This window comes from Schistocerca gregaria, chromosome X (assembly GCF_023897955.1).
Source record: "Schistocerca gregaria isolate iqSchGreg1 chromosome X, iqSchGreg1.2, whole genome shotgun sequence".
In the NCBI taxonomy this organism is placed as follows: domain Eukaryota; kingdom Metazoa; phylum Arthropoda; class Insecta; order Orthoptera; family Acrididae; genus Schistocerca; species Schistocerca gregaria.
The window spans coordinates 806,638,591-806,652,158 of NC_064931.1; the positions used below are offsets into that span (position 1 = coordinate 806,638,591).

The following is a 13,568-nucleotide window of genomic DNA, read 5'->3' on the forward strand; positions in this document are numbered from 1 at the left end:
GGATAGGTTGAATGAATTTGTAATATTCAACAATTAAATGTACCATAGATCATTTGAACGATTTTTTTATTAAGATGGTGTGGAACAAGTCATTTTACAGGATATGTATGCATGATTAGTGTTAACATTAATGAATGGATTATCTTTTTATTGCTACTCATGCAATTGCACTTAAAAATGAAGAGGCCCTTTTTTATTATTATTTACTGGCTACCAATTTTTAAGAAGAAATTCATAAATAGAATAGAAGTTTTCTAGGAGAAATGATTTTAAATTAGATTTAAAACTCGCTTTGCTACCTGTCAGACATTTTATGTTATTGGGCAAATGATCAAAAATTTTTATTGCTGTATATTGAACTCCTCTCTGAACCACTAACAGCCTTAACAATGGTTCATAAAGCTCAAGTCATTTTTGCCTCTAGTGTTATAGCCTTTATAGGTATGTGCATCACTGTTCATTTCAAATTGTCATGGATTATTTATGACGAATTTCATTAGCAAAAACACATATTGTGATGGTGTAGTTAAAATGTCTAGCCCCTTGGAGAAGTGTCTACAAGACACCACATATTATTCTTACTGCTCACTTTTGTGCAATCAGTACTTTTCTTCTAAGTTATGAGTTACCCCAGAAAATGATTCCATACATTATTGAGTGGAAAAATGCAAAATATGTCAGAAGGTTGGTATGTTTGTTTCCAAGATCAATAGTAGTACAAAGAGCAAAAGTAGCTGAACTTAATTGTTTGATGCTCATTAATATCCTTTATCCCAAAGATATGGAGCATTCTATCCAACTTATTGATTCCTCCTCCTGTGCTACATCAATTATTGGTATTACTCCATTTGTTGCACAGAAATGAATGTAGAGCGTGTTTCTTCAAAATTTAGGGGGAGTCCATTTTTAGAGAACTACTTAATAATTCTTTGGGAAATATCATTTAATAACTCTTCTGTTGCTTTCTGTCAAATGGGATTTACTATAACACTAGTATCATCTACAAAAAGTACCAATTGTGCTCGTTGAATATTAAGTGGAAGGTCATTCACATATTTAAGGAATAGGAGTGGACTGAAAATTGAACCATGTGGGACCACCTTCATAATATTCTCCCACTCACTAAAATTTTCTACCTTTCTGACATTGTCTAAATTATTCATCCCAATATTTTGAGTTCTGTTTGTCAATTCTTTGGGAAATATCATTTAATAACTCTTCTGTTGCTTTCTGTCAAATGGGATTTACTATAACACTAGTATCATCTACAAAAAGTACCAATTGTGCTCGTTGAATATTAAGTGGAAGGTCATTCACATATTTAAGGAATAGGAGTGGACTGAAAATTGAACCGTGTGGGACCACCTTCATAATATTCTCCCACTCACTAAAATTTTCTACCTTTCTGACATTGTCTAAATTATTTATCCCAATATTTTGAGTTCTGTTTGTCAATTGTGTGTGAACCAGTTGTGTGTAAAGCCATCAAATCCATAAAACTTGAGTTTTTCTAAGAGGATATCACAATCTTGAGCATCCTGTTGGTTCCAAGAGCTGCTGTTATTCCAGCCACATCCAACTTGCCTGGAATCAGGGCTGTACACGGAACTGTTACATGTTCTGAAGTAGATGTGGCCTCATGGAAAGTGTCCTCCACATAAAGGATGAAGAGTGATCCAACTTGTAGCTGTAAAGAAAGTTCATCATGTTGGCACCCAGAAGTGTGAATAGAAAATCAAATCTTGTCAGTGGTAGTCGTAAAGGGTGCTGCAGAAGAAGGTTGGGGGGGGGGGGGGGTGTGTGGATACTGTAGAGCAGGAGAAACAGTAGAACACACTGGGGGCACAGCAGGTGACAATGCTTGCAATGCTGTAAAGTCACGTACAATGTGTGGTTGTACTTGAGGCAGCAGAGCATCACACACATAGTCTAAGGGAGGCAAGGGAGAGGGATTATCACGCTCATCCAGTGAGCAAATGATGGTCATAGGCTCAACACCCACAAGGTTGGTTGGTGCACAAGCACAGGGATGGTATGTGTGGCTTCGACGCCTTTGCATGAAGGTGGAGAACTTGACTTGAGAGGTTGTGGTATGGATTCCTCTATAGCCTGTTTAACACACTGAAGTGAAACTGTCTGATGCCAGCTGTTGCTGAGGATGTCCATAGTATTGGCCACGAGTGCCAATACCTGATGTGTGCCAGAGTAAGGTGGCTGTATTGGCAGTTTGACTGTCTCATACTCTAACATAGTAGACACTCATGGGTCCAGGGTTGAATGCAATAAAAGTGGGAGACAGATATGTGATCATGGAGGAGGCTTATAGATAGCAGCTATGTGTGACTGGACACACTCAACAAGAGCGGGGATGTCATATAGGTTGACAGTTGCACCACTGTCGATGAACTGAGTTGGAAGGACTAATGTCTTGCCATACAGGACCTCAGCAAGCAACACATGGAGGTCTGCATTACAAGTTGTGCATATTCCCAACATGACCCAGGAAAGGGCATCAAACCACTCTCCACCATGGCATATGAGGGCCACTTTCAGAGTACTGTACCAATGCTTGATGAGCCCATTGTTCTGAGGGTGGTAAATTGTAATGTGAAATTTATTCATTCCACAGAGCATGCAGAGTACATTAAACAACAGTGATTCAAATTGCCTGCCTTGATCAGTGGTGATGGATGTGGAGCACCCATATCTTGCTATCCTGGAAGATATAAATGCTCATGCTACAGAATCTACCATAATGTCCGCAACAGAAATTGCCTCCACCCACCATGTAACACGGTCAATGACTGATAAGAAATATTTGAAACCATCAGATGTGGGTAATGGGCTGATGAGGTCTAGGTGCATGTGCTAGAAGTGATCTCTTGGGATGTCAAATTTTCCTAGAGAAGGTATCATATGTCTGCAAATGTTGGTCCAGATTGTCCCACCCCTCAATGGCAATTTGGTGTAGGTCCCTCAGGGTTGTTGGTTAGTCACATTGTCCATAAACAGCCTTTTTCAATCTATCCCAGGTATATTCGATAGGGTTCATGTCTGGAGAACATGCTGGGCACTCTAGTCAAGCGATGTCGTTATCCTGAAGGAAGTCATTTACAAGATGTGCACATTGTGAGTGTTAATTGTCATCCATGAAGATGAATGCCTCACAAATATGCTGCACTATTGGTCAGAGTATGGCATTCACGTATCATACAGCTGTTACAGTGCATTCCATGACAACCAGTGGCATACGCTGGCCCCACATAATGCCACCCCAAAACATCTCCTTTGTCTCTTCAAACCATTAGAAGAATGGGATATCCTCCTAGGTCACCACTGTACTCACTAACAATGATAATCCAGGGTAGTGAAGAGCTATGATTCATTGCTGAACATGATATAATGCTATTCATCAGCAGTTCATGTTTTGTGGTCATGACACTACTCCATATGCAGTGATTTGTGTTGTGATGTTTTGGCAGCCTATACCTGAGATGGTAATTCCTTAGCCCTGCTGCTGTTAGTGTCTGGCTAATAGTGTGGGATGACACAGAATGTTCCAGAGAGTCCATTGTTTGTTCTCCTATGACAGGCATAGATGTGAAAGTGTTATGATGTAATTGGTGTACAATGTAGTAATCCCTGTTTGTGCTGGTCAGACATAGTCAATCTGAACCTTGGCAATGAGTATGCCTGCCCTCAGATTCCCATGCAGTCCAAGGCTGCGCCACTATCACATCCAATCATCCCACAAAACTGAACACTGCACAATTTGAGCAGCTGTGAAATGGAGACCCACAATGAGGCCGCTTTCAAATTCTGCCAAGTGTTGATAATGCTGTGTCACATGAATGAGTACATGGCACCTCAATGTCCTTTTCAATGATCACTAACATTTGATGCTGTTCACACCTCTTGTATACACTACCAAGCCCGGTAACAACACTAAACATGAGCAACACTAATGCACTCTGATGGCCATTCTGTGACAGAAAATTGGAACTCTAAGCATTTACATAACTGCTGTTGGTGTGTGCACATATAAAGGTAGATTGACATTCATCATGTCATCTTGTTACTTCACTTTTTGTTAGGGAGTGTACACAAAAACTGGGAAGTGGTACAAAGCATAAAAAAATGAATTTGTAGTAATGACTGTAAAGGAGAACCACAATATTTACATCAGCCCATTTATTGCATTGCATTATGAGCCCTGTTGTTGTTGTTGCCTTCTTCAGTTTGAAAACTGGTTTGACGAAACTCTCTATCCCATGCAAGTCTGTTGATCTCTAGTAAATACTGTAACCTACATCCATTTTATCTAATTTACTTTATTCACCCCTTGGTCTCCTCCCTCTACAATTTTTACCCCCCCCCCCCCCCTTCCTCCATCCCAAATACACATCCCTTAATTTACAAATTAACAATTCCTTGATGCTTCAGTATGTCTGCTATCAAATGATCCCTTCTTTTAATCAAAATATGCAATATGTTTCTTTTTACCCCAGTTTGAATCACTACATCCTCATTAGTCGTTTGATCAAAACATGTAATCTTCAGCATTCTTCTGTTGCACTACATTTCAAAGGCTTCTATTTTCAGCTTTCCTAAATTGTGTATTGTCTGTGTTTCCCTTCTGCAGTCAAGCAGCAGTTGCCAGCTGAGCAACAGAAGCATAAGCAATTTGTGACATTTTATGAGTTCCTAACCAAGAGCAAATTATATAGTTTCATCTGTGCAATTTGGTAGTGTAGTTTTTGAATTTCTGCATGTTAATTTTATATTTATATGGGAGTCTGTCTGATGGTCAAATGATGATATGTTTGTATGATTCTCCTAATTTCTTGAATGTGACATTTAAAACTTTGGCTTTTGTTTTGCTGTCTTCAACTGCCACACAAAACTGGTCAACAAGGGACTGAATGGAAGCCTGAGACCTGCTTAGTGATTTTAAATAAGACCAGAATTTTCTCAGATTCTCTGCCAAATCTTTTGCTAAGGTGTGACAGTGGTAGTTATTGTATGCTCTTCACAGATGCACAAACCACGACTAACATTTGCTTGTTATTTGTGCATTCCCTTTTGAACCAAGATTACAACAGTATATGTTTCCTCAGTGTCCACTGAATTTTGTTATTAAAACATGATGTGTCTTTCCCATCCTTTATCCACATACTAGGCACATAACTCTCCAGACCATGATTTATAGTCTGCTTAAACTTTGTCCATAATTCCTCTGCATCCATCTTGCTGGAGGTATGTGATGCCAATTCACTTTCTAAGTGAGATGCTAATAATTGCTTATCTGCTCTATCCAGCAGAAACACTGTCGTAGCCTTCTTGATTGATTTAGTAACTTTTCTAATCGTATAGTGGCATCATGATCACTAATCCTTGTTTCTATACTGACACTGTCAATACGTTGCAGCCTATTTATAGCTACAAGGTCTAAGATATTTCCATTGCACAAAGCTGCCAAGCTACCTCCTCAAGACAATTTTCAGAAAATTTGTCCAAAACTATTTCACATGACTATCTGTCTGCTCTCTTTACATTGAATCCATAAACATCCCAGTCTATAATAGAGAGGTTAAAGTCACCTGTAACTAGTTTTGCATGATCTGGGTATTTATGCACTATTGACCATAGACAGCAGAATCGGGTGGCCAGTAAAAACATCCAACAGTTCAGTTTTGACCTCAATAGAGACAAAATTTTTAACTACTGCAATGAACACTCTCCCTCCTATGGCCCCTAATCTGCCTTTCTGATATACGTTCCATGACTTGCTAAATATCTCAAAGCTTTCCACTTCAGGTTTCAGTCAGCTTTCTGTCCCAAGAATAATTTGATTGTGAGAAGTTTCCTAGAGGGCAGTAAATTTGGGAAATTTGTTAGGAATACTTCAACAGTTTACTGATAAAATTGTGGCACTCAAAGTGTCATTATTTTGAATGCCATTTGACTTCACTTGCTGCATATCAACTGGCAAGTGTTCATCAGAGCACCTCAAACTACTGCTAGCCTGTGAAACCCTCTGTGCACTCTGCAAGTGCTATGTTACCAGAGTAGCTGCTTCCTTTGTGTAGTGCATTATGGTGCTTGTTAGGTGCAAAATGGGTTACATGCCAAGGGGAGGAAGAAAGCCAGTGTGCACTCTGTGTACATACAGGGTGGGGTCATTCCAGGCATGGAATGGGTCCTTCTGGATGCCATGAAGAGCTGAAGAGCACATGGTGCAGCCAACTGCAAGTGGTGGCACACATCAGTACAAAACACATGTCTTGCTTTCGATCAGTGCAGATTCTTTGTGGTTTCAAGTGTCTATCTGAAGTGGTAAAAGCTGCCAGTCATCCTTGCAAGATGAAAGCAGAGCTCATCATTTGCAGCATAATCAATGGGACTGATTCCGGATCTCTGGTACACAGCTGAGTGGAGGGTCTGACTCAGAGGCTCAGATGGATCTGGAACTGTGTAGTCTGCCTTTTGCAACCATTTAGGCCGCCCTCTAAATAGATCAGGAGCTCACTACATGCAGGAGGCAGCTATACAGGTAGCAGGGGCTGTGGGGCATGTTATGGGCAGCATTTTTATCTTAGTCTTGGGGAAACTGAGAAATGGCTTCAGTCTCCAAGGGTGCAGGTTGGTCACAGGAATAATATACGTCTAGTAACCTCTGGTATAACAGTTGTAAATTATCATAACTGTGTTGGGAAAGTACTCCAAGTGCTATCAGAGAGCACTGATGCTCAAATTGTTATAGGCATTGCATTCTGAATAAATCCAGAGATAAGTTCAGCCAAAATTTTTGCAAAGGACCTAATGGTGCTCAAAAAAGATAGGATAAATACAACATGGTGGTGGAGTGTTTGTTTCTGTCAGAAGTAGTTTATATTGTGGCGAAATTGAAGTAGATAGTTCTTGTGAGTTAGTATGGATAGAAATTTATTCTTGACAACTGGAATAAGGTAATAAATCAATTCTTTTGCCAATATCCCAACTCAGATAATACAATTGCTGAAAGGTTCAAAGGAAACTTGAGTCTAATTTAAAGCATGTACCCAACCCATACAATTTTAGTTGCAGTGAGTTCAATTTACCCTCTTTATGTTGGTAAAACTAGATGTTTAAATCCAGAAGCACACATAAAACATCATCCAAAATTGTGATAAATAAATTCTCTGAAAATTATTTTGAGCAGTTAGGTCATGAACCCACTTGAATAGTAAACAGTTGTGAAAAAACACTTTTCCTCCTAGCAACCAATAATCCTGAGCTAATAACGAACATCAAAATGGATACAAGGATTAGTGAACACAGGACTGTCACAGTGAAACTGTATACCATAACTCCCAAATCCACAAAAAATAAATGAAAAATGCGTCTATTCAAAAATGCAGATACAAATTCGCTTGAAGCCTTCCTGAGAGACAGTATCCACTCCTTCCAGATTAACATAGTTTGCTCCCTTTATCCCTCAAACCAACCAACCAACCAACCAGATTAACAATGTATGTGTAGACCAGATGTGGTGTGAATGCAAAGAAGTACTATCAACAGCAATTGAGACATTTATACCAAATAAATTAACAAAAGATGGAGATGATCCCCTGTTGTACACAAAACAGGTCAGAACACTTGCAGAAACAATGAAAAAAGCATTCCAAATTTAAATGAACGCAAAATCCCCAATATTGCCAATCTTTTACAGAAGCTCAAAATTTCACACAGGCTTCAGGGTGAAATGCTTATAATAGTTTCTACAATGAATCTTTCTCTCAAAACCTGGCAGAAGATAAAAAGAGAGTCATGTAAAATGTGCTAATGGCAAGATCCTATCAATGTCTTCTCTGCATGGTAACATTGCAAATATTATTGATAACAGTGCTGCTAAAGCAGAGTTACTAGACACAGCCTTTTGAAATTTCTTCATCAAATACGACAAAGTAAATATTACAGAATTCAAATAAAGAACACCTGCCAACACGAGTACCAGTAACTTAGAAGTAGATATTCTTGGAGCAGTGAAGCAACTTGAATCAATTAACAAGAGCAGACCTTCCACTCCACATTGTATATCAGTTAGATTCCTTTCAGAGTATGCTGATACAATAGCTTCAGACTTAACAATCACATACAATGGTTCGCTCAGTGAAAGATCTGTACCCAGTAACTGGAAAGCTGCATGGGGCACATCAGTATTCAAGAAAAGCAGTAAGTGTAATTCATCAAATGACAGACCCATATCATTAATGTTGATATGGAGCTTGATTTTGGAACATATATTGTGTTCAAACATTATGAGTTACCTTGAAGATAATGGTTTATTGACAAATAGTTTACATGGATTTAGAAGTGTTGGGTGCTACTGATAAGGGATTTCAAATTGATTCCATATTTCTAGATTTACAGAAGGCTTTTGACATCATACCTCTCAAATCGCTTGTAATCTCAATTATATGACTGGATTCATGATTTCCTGTCAGAGAGGCCAAAGTTTGTAGTAACTGATGGAAAGCCGTCTAGTTAAACAGAAGTGATTTCTGATGTTCTCCAAGACAGTGTTATATCTGCTGTTCCTTATCTTTATAAACAATCTAGGAGACAACTCAGGCAGCCATCTTAGGCTATTTGCAGATGGTACTGTCATTCATTATCTAGTAAAGTCATTAGAGAATCAAAACCAATTGCAGAATAATTTAGAGAAGGTACCTGTATGGTGCAAAAACTGGCAATTGACCCTAAATAATTAAAATTATTAAGTCATGAGTGCTAAAAGCAATCTGTTAAACTTGGTCACACGATAAATCAATCAAATCTAAAGGCTATAAATTCAAATTAATATCTAGGAATTACAATTACAAACAACATGTGGAATAATCAAGTCTACTGCCAGATGTTTGTGTCGCTCTGGCACAATATTTCGGCCACGTAACTCGTTGCCTTCTGTAGGTGCTACCTGAGACTGCTGTATTGGCATTCTCAGGTAGCACCTGAAGAAGGCACCGAGTTACGTGGCTGATATATTGGTCCAGAGCGACACAAACATCTGGCAGTAGACCCGAATATTCCACATGTCAAGATCTCGCTGGGAAAGCATGAAGAGTTAAATTACAAACAACTTAAATTGGAAAGAATACTTAGAAAATGTTGTGGGGAAGGTAGCCAAAGACTGCATTTTATTGGCAGAACACTTAGAAGATACAACAGATCTACTAAAGAGATTGCCTACACTATGCTTGTCTGTCCTCTTTTGGAGTTGTGCTGTGTGGTGTGGGATCCTTACCAGATATGATTAATGGAGTACACTGAGAAAGTTCAAAGGAGGACAGTACATTTTGTATTATCAAGAAATGGGGGAGAAAGTGTCATGGCCATGACACACAATCTGAAGTGGAAATCATTACAACAAAGGCATTTTTCATCACAGCAGGATCTTCTCATGAAATTTTAGTGCCAACTTTCTTTTCTGAATGTGAAGATATTTTGGTGATACTCACTTACTGTACATAGAAAGAAATGATCATCATAATAAAACAAAGGAAATCAGAGCTTGCACACAAAGATACGTTTGTTTTTTCTGTGTGCTGTTCAAGAGTGTAATAATAGAGAATTAGTGTGAAGATTGTTTGGTGAATCCTCTGGTAGGAACTTATGTGTGATTTGCAGGGTAACCGTGTACATGTAGCTGTAAGTGGTAACAGTCCAGACAAATAACTTTAGAAAAGGCTTCCTAACACTTAAATTTTTATTAGATGTTAACAGATGTGTCTTTTTCAGAAATGCTTTTTCTGCATTTTAAGTCCTCTCTACTTTGCACATCATCATTTATTTTTATACCAAAATATCAAAACTCAGTTCCTAATCTGATTCCCTCAGCATTGGCAGCAGATTGGATTCAATTTCATTCAGTTACCCTTGATTTACTCCTGTTTAGATTAGTACTTGTTCCATAGATCACGAATACGACACTTCGTAATAATGTGGAACGTGTCAGGTTATTAAAAGTTGTCTGTACTAGATATTACATTACACAAAATATTACATGACACCAAATTTTTTTCTTTCTTTTTTTCCCTCTCTATCTTTTTTTTGCCCCCTCCCCCAGGAGTTGGGAAAATTAAATTACTACATCCAAAAAATTCATCTAATGTCTGCTAGCCATGCAGCAGTAGCGACACCTAAGCGGCCAGCCAGCCAGCGGCCGCTAGACTTGGACTCAGTTATGATTTGACTGTTAAAGTGTACACACATCTTACTCTCTTTACTTGATCTGTGACTTTCATGTATTGTATCTTCCTTGAAATATATTTATGGACGGAGTTACCATTAAGAAATTCTTTTAATTTCCTTTCAAATGCTATACGGCTATCTGTCAGACTTTTGATGCTATTAGGTAAGGGACCAGAGACTTTTGTGGCAGCATAATTTACCCCCTTCTGAGCCAAAGTTAGATTTAACCTTGAGTAGTGAAGATCATCCTTTCTGCTAGTGTTGTAGCCATGTACACTGCTATTACTTTTGAATTGGTTCAGATTGTTAATAACAAATTTCATAAGTGAACATAAATATTGTGAGGCTACAGTGGTGATCTCTAGCTCTCTAAATAAGTGTCTGCAGGATGATCTTGGATGAGCTCCAGCAATTATTCTGATTACACACTTTTGTGCAATGAACACTCTTTAAGTCAATGATGAGTTACCCTAGAATATGATGCCATATGAAAGCAGAGAATGAAAATAACCATGGGAAGCTAATTTACTCAGATGTATATTGCCAAAATTTGCAATGATCCTAATAGCATAAGTAGCGGAACTCAAATGTTTCAGCATATCCTCAGTGCGTTTTTTCCAGTTCAACGCCTCATCAATGCATACACCTAGAAATTTTGAATATTCTACCTTAGCTACCTATTTCTGATTGAAGGCTATATTTATTAATGGTTTCATTCCATTTACAGTGTGGAACTGTATATACTGTGTTTTGTGACAGTTTAATGAGAGCCCATTTGCAGAGAACCACTTAATGATTTTCTGAAAAACATCATTTACAATTTCACCAGTTAATTCTTGTCTGTTGGGTGTGATAGCTATAATTGTATCTTTGGCAAAAAAGTACCAGCTTTGCATCTTCGTGAATATAGAATGGCAAGTCATTAATATATTTTAAGAACAGCAGCAGCATATCCATCTTATAACCTATTTTCAAGACACTATCAATTCTATTCAGCTGTTCTTCCAAGTCCTTACCTGTCTCTGACAGAATTACAATGTCACTGACAAACCTCAAATTTTCATTTCTTCTTGTTAAATTTTCATTCCCTCTCCAAATTTCTTCTTATTTTCCTTTTCTGCTTGCTCAATGTTCAGAATGAAGAACATAGGGAATAGGCTACAACCCTGTCTTAACCGTTGCATCCCTTTCATATGTTTCAACTCTTACAACTGCTTTGGTTTCTGTATCACCTGTAAATAAGCTTCCAGTTGCCTTATTCTATCCCTGCTACCTTCCTAATTCCAAAGATTGTATTTTAGTAAACATGCACAAAAACTTTCTCTGAATTTACACATGCTATAAATGTAGTTTTGCCTTTCCTCAACCTATCTGTTAAGATAAGTTATAGAGTCAGTATTGCTTCAGATGTTTGTATATTTTTTGCAGCCAAACTGCTCTTCCTTCTTCCAGTTTTCCCATTGTTCTGTAAATAATTCATGTCAGTAAAAAAATGGATTTTTTTAACCATGACTTATGAAACTGATAGGAAGGTAATATTTAACCCATCAGTGCCTACTTTCTTAGGCATTGGAATTATCACACTCTGCTTTAAGACTGAGGGTGTCTTGCCTGTCTCATATGGTAGAGGGGAGTGTTGCACTTTGGTACACTTTTTTAGACCTATGCCTGTAACAGAAGTTTAATATTTTTTTCTTATTCCAGTTTTGAATTATGGCATTCAATTTTTGTGTGATGCAGTCTTTTTTCTGAAATTACAAAAATACTATGGAAAATTAAGGTTTTTCCACATGCAATTTGTTGTTGATTTATTGATCCATTTTCATCCACAGTTGCACAATGAGCAAGAGATATTTGGATTTTTATGATAATATTAACAGTTTTACGTATAATATACCTTTGTACATAATAATATATCTAAAAACAAAGATGATGTGACTTACCAAACAAAAGTGCTGGCAGGTCGATAGACACACAAACATAAACACGAAATTCGAGCTTTCGCAACTGAAGGTTGCTTCATCAGGAAAGAGGGAAGGAGAGAGAAAGACGAAAGGATGTGGGTTTTAAGGGAGAGGGTAAGGAGTCATTCCAATCCTGGGAGCATAATAACACACATTAATATATCAATTAATGATGAATACTTAAATAAATGTTGTTATGCTATATACAGGAAGGTAAAATATGAATGTTCTTCTGAATGAGACTACATTGGGTTAACATAGAAAAAATTAGTTTTGTAGGTATTCATTTACTGTGTAAAAGCAGTGATCAACCAAGTACAATTTCAATTTAGACTTGAAGTGACCAATGTTTTGTATGTGTTTAATGGTATATGATAAGGCATTGTGTAGTTTGATACTAGGATGGATAAGGGCATTTTGAAATAACTTTGTGTTGGCACTTTGAACATGTACATGCGGCTTTTGTCTTGTATCACAGCTGTGTATTGTGTGATTTTGAGTGATGAGTGGTCTTTTTATATGTAAGTGTTGCTTTAAATACGTTATATTTTCAAGTATATATATGCAAGGAAGTGGCAGGATCATCCTTTTTTGAAACAATAGTCTACATGATTTGAGATTATCTACCCCTTCCATTATTCTTATAATTTTTTTTACTATTATTTTTAATGTTAAAACATGTTCCAAGGTACAACATGGTCATGTGCCTAGGAACAAATATTCAACTGGCATTTAAAGGTGTTCCAATTGAGAAAATGTTGTCAGTACTGTTTTTAATAATCTATCCATTACATTAAATCAATGATTAATGAAATCAAATTTAAGTAGAAGGATTATCAAAATCCAGTTACATGTTAAATACAGTTCAAAGTAGAAGCTATTGAAAATGAACGCAGATTTCCATTTTCAAAACAAGTAAAACTGTTAAGAAAAAGAGAAATCCAGTTCATTTGCAAGTATTACATGTTCCAAGGGAAATGACCTTCTTCTATTTCAAGGCACAAGATGGTGCATGACCAACAAAGTATGGCTTAATTCTGCACATTACATTAATGAAATATTTTCAACTGCTGCACAAAGGACACCCTCATATCTATCGACAACAAAAACTGTAAAAAATGGTGGAAACTGCTTAAGGCAGTGTTTAGTGCGCATTCCTTCATGGGATTTTAAAGTCAGTCACTAGACTGAACTGCTGACCAAAAAACGCCATGGTTTCCTACACACACTATCCTCTAGATACAATCTCTCACCTATACATCCCTACATTATGTTTAGAGAGCATGTAAATCAATGCATTTCACTTGAGAAGAATGACTTCATTATTCTTCAACATCTACATCAATACTGCACAATCAAACTTAAGGTGCA

General features: G+C 37.5%; 1 protein-coding gene across 2 annotated transcripts in view; it reads left to right on the forward strand.

Annotated features, from left to right (window-relative positions):
• The window catches only part of LOC126299379 (neither inactivation nor afterpotential protein G-like), a 222,235-nt gene that overhangs the window by 180,510 nt on the left and 28,157 nt on the right, over positions 1–13,568 (forward strand). The gene's annotated exons all lie outside the window — the stretch shown is intronic.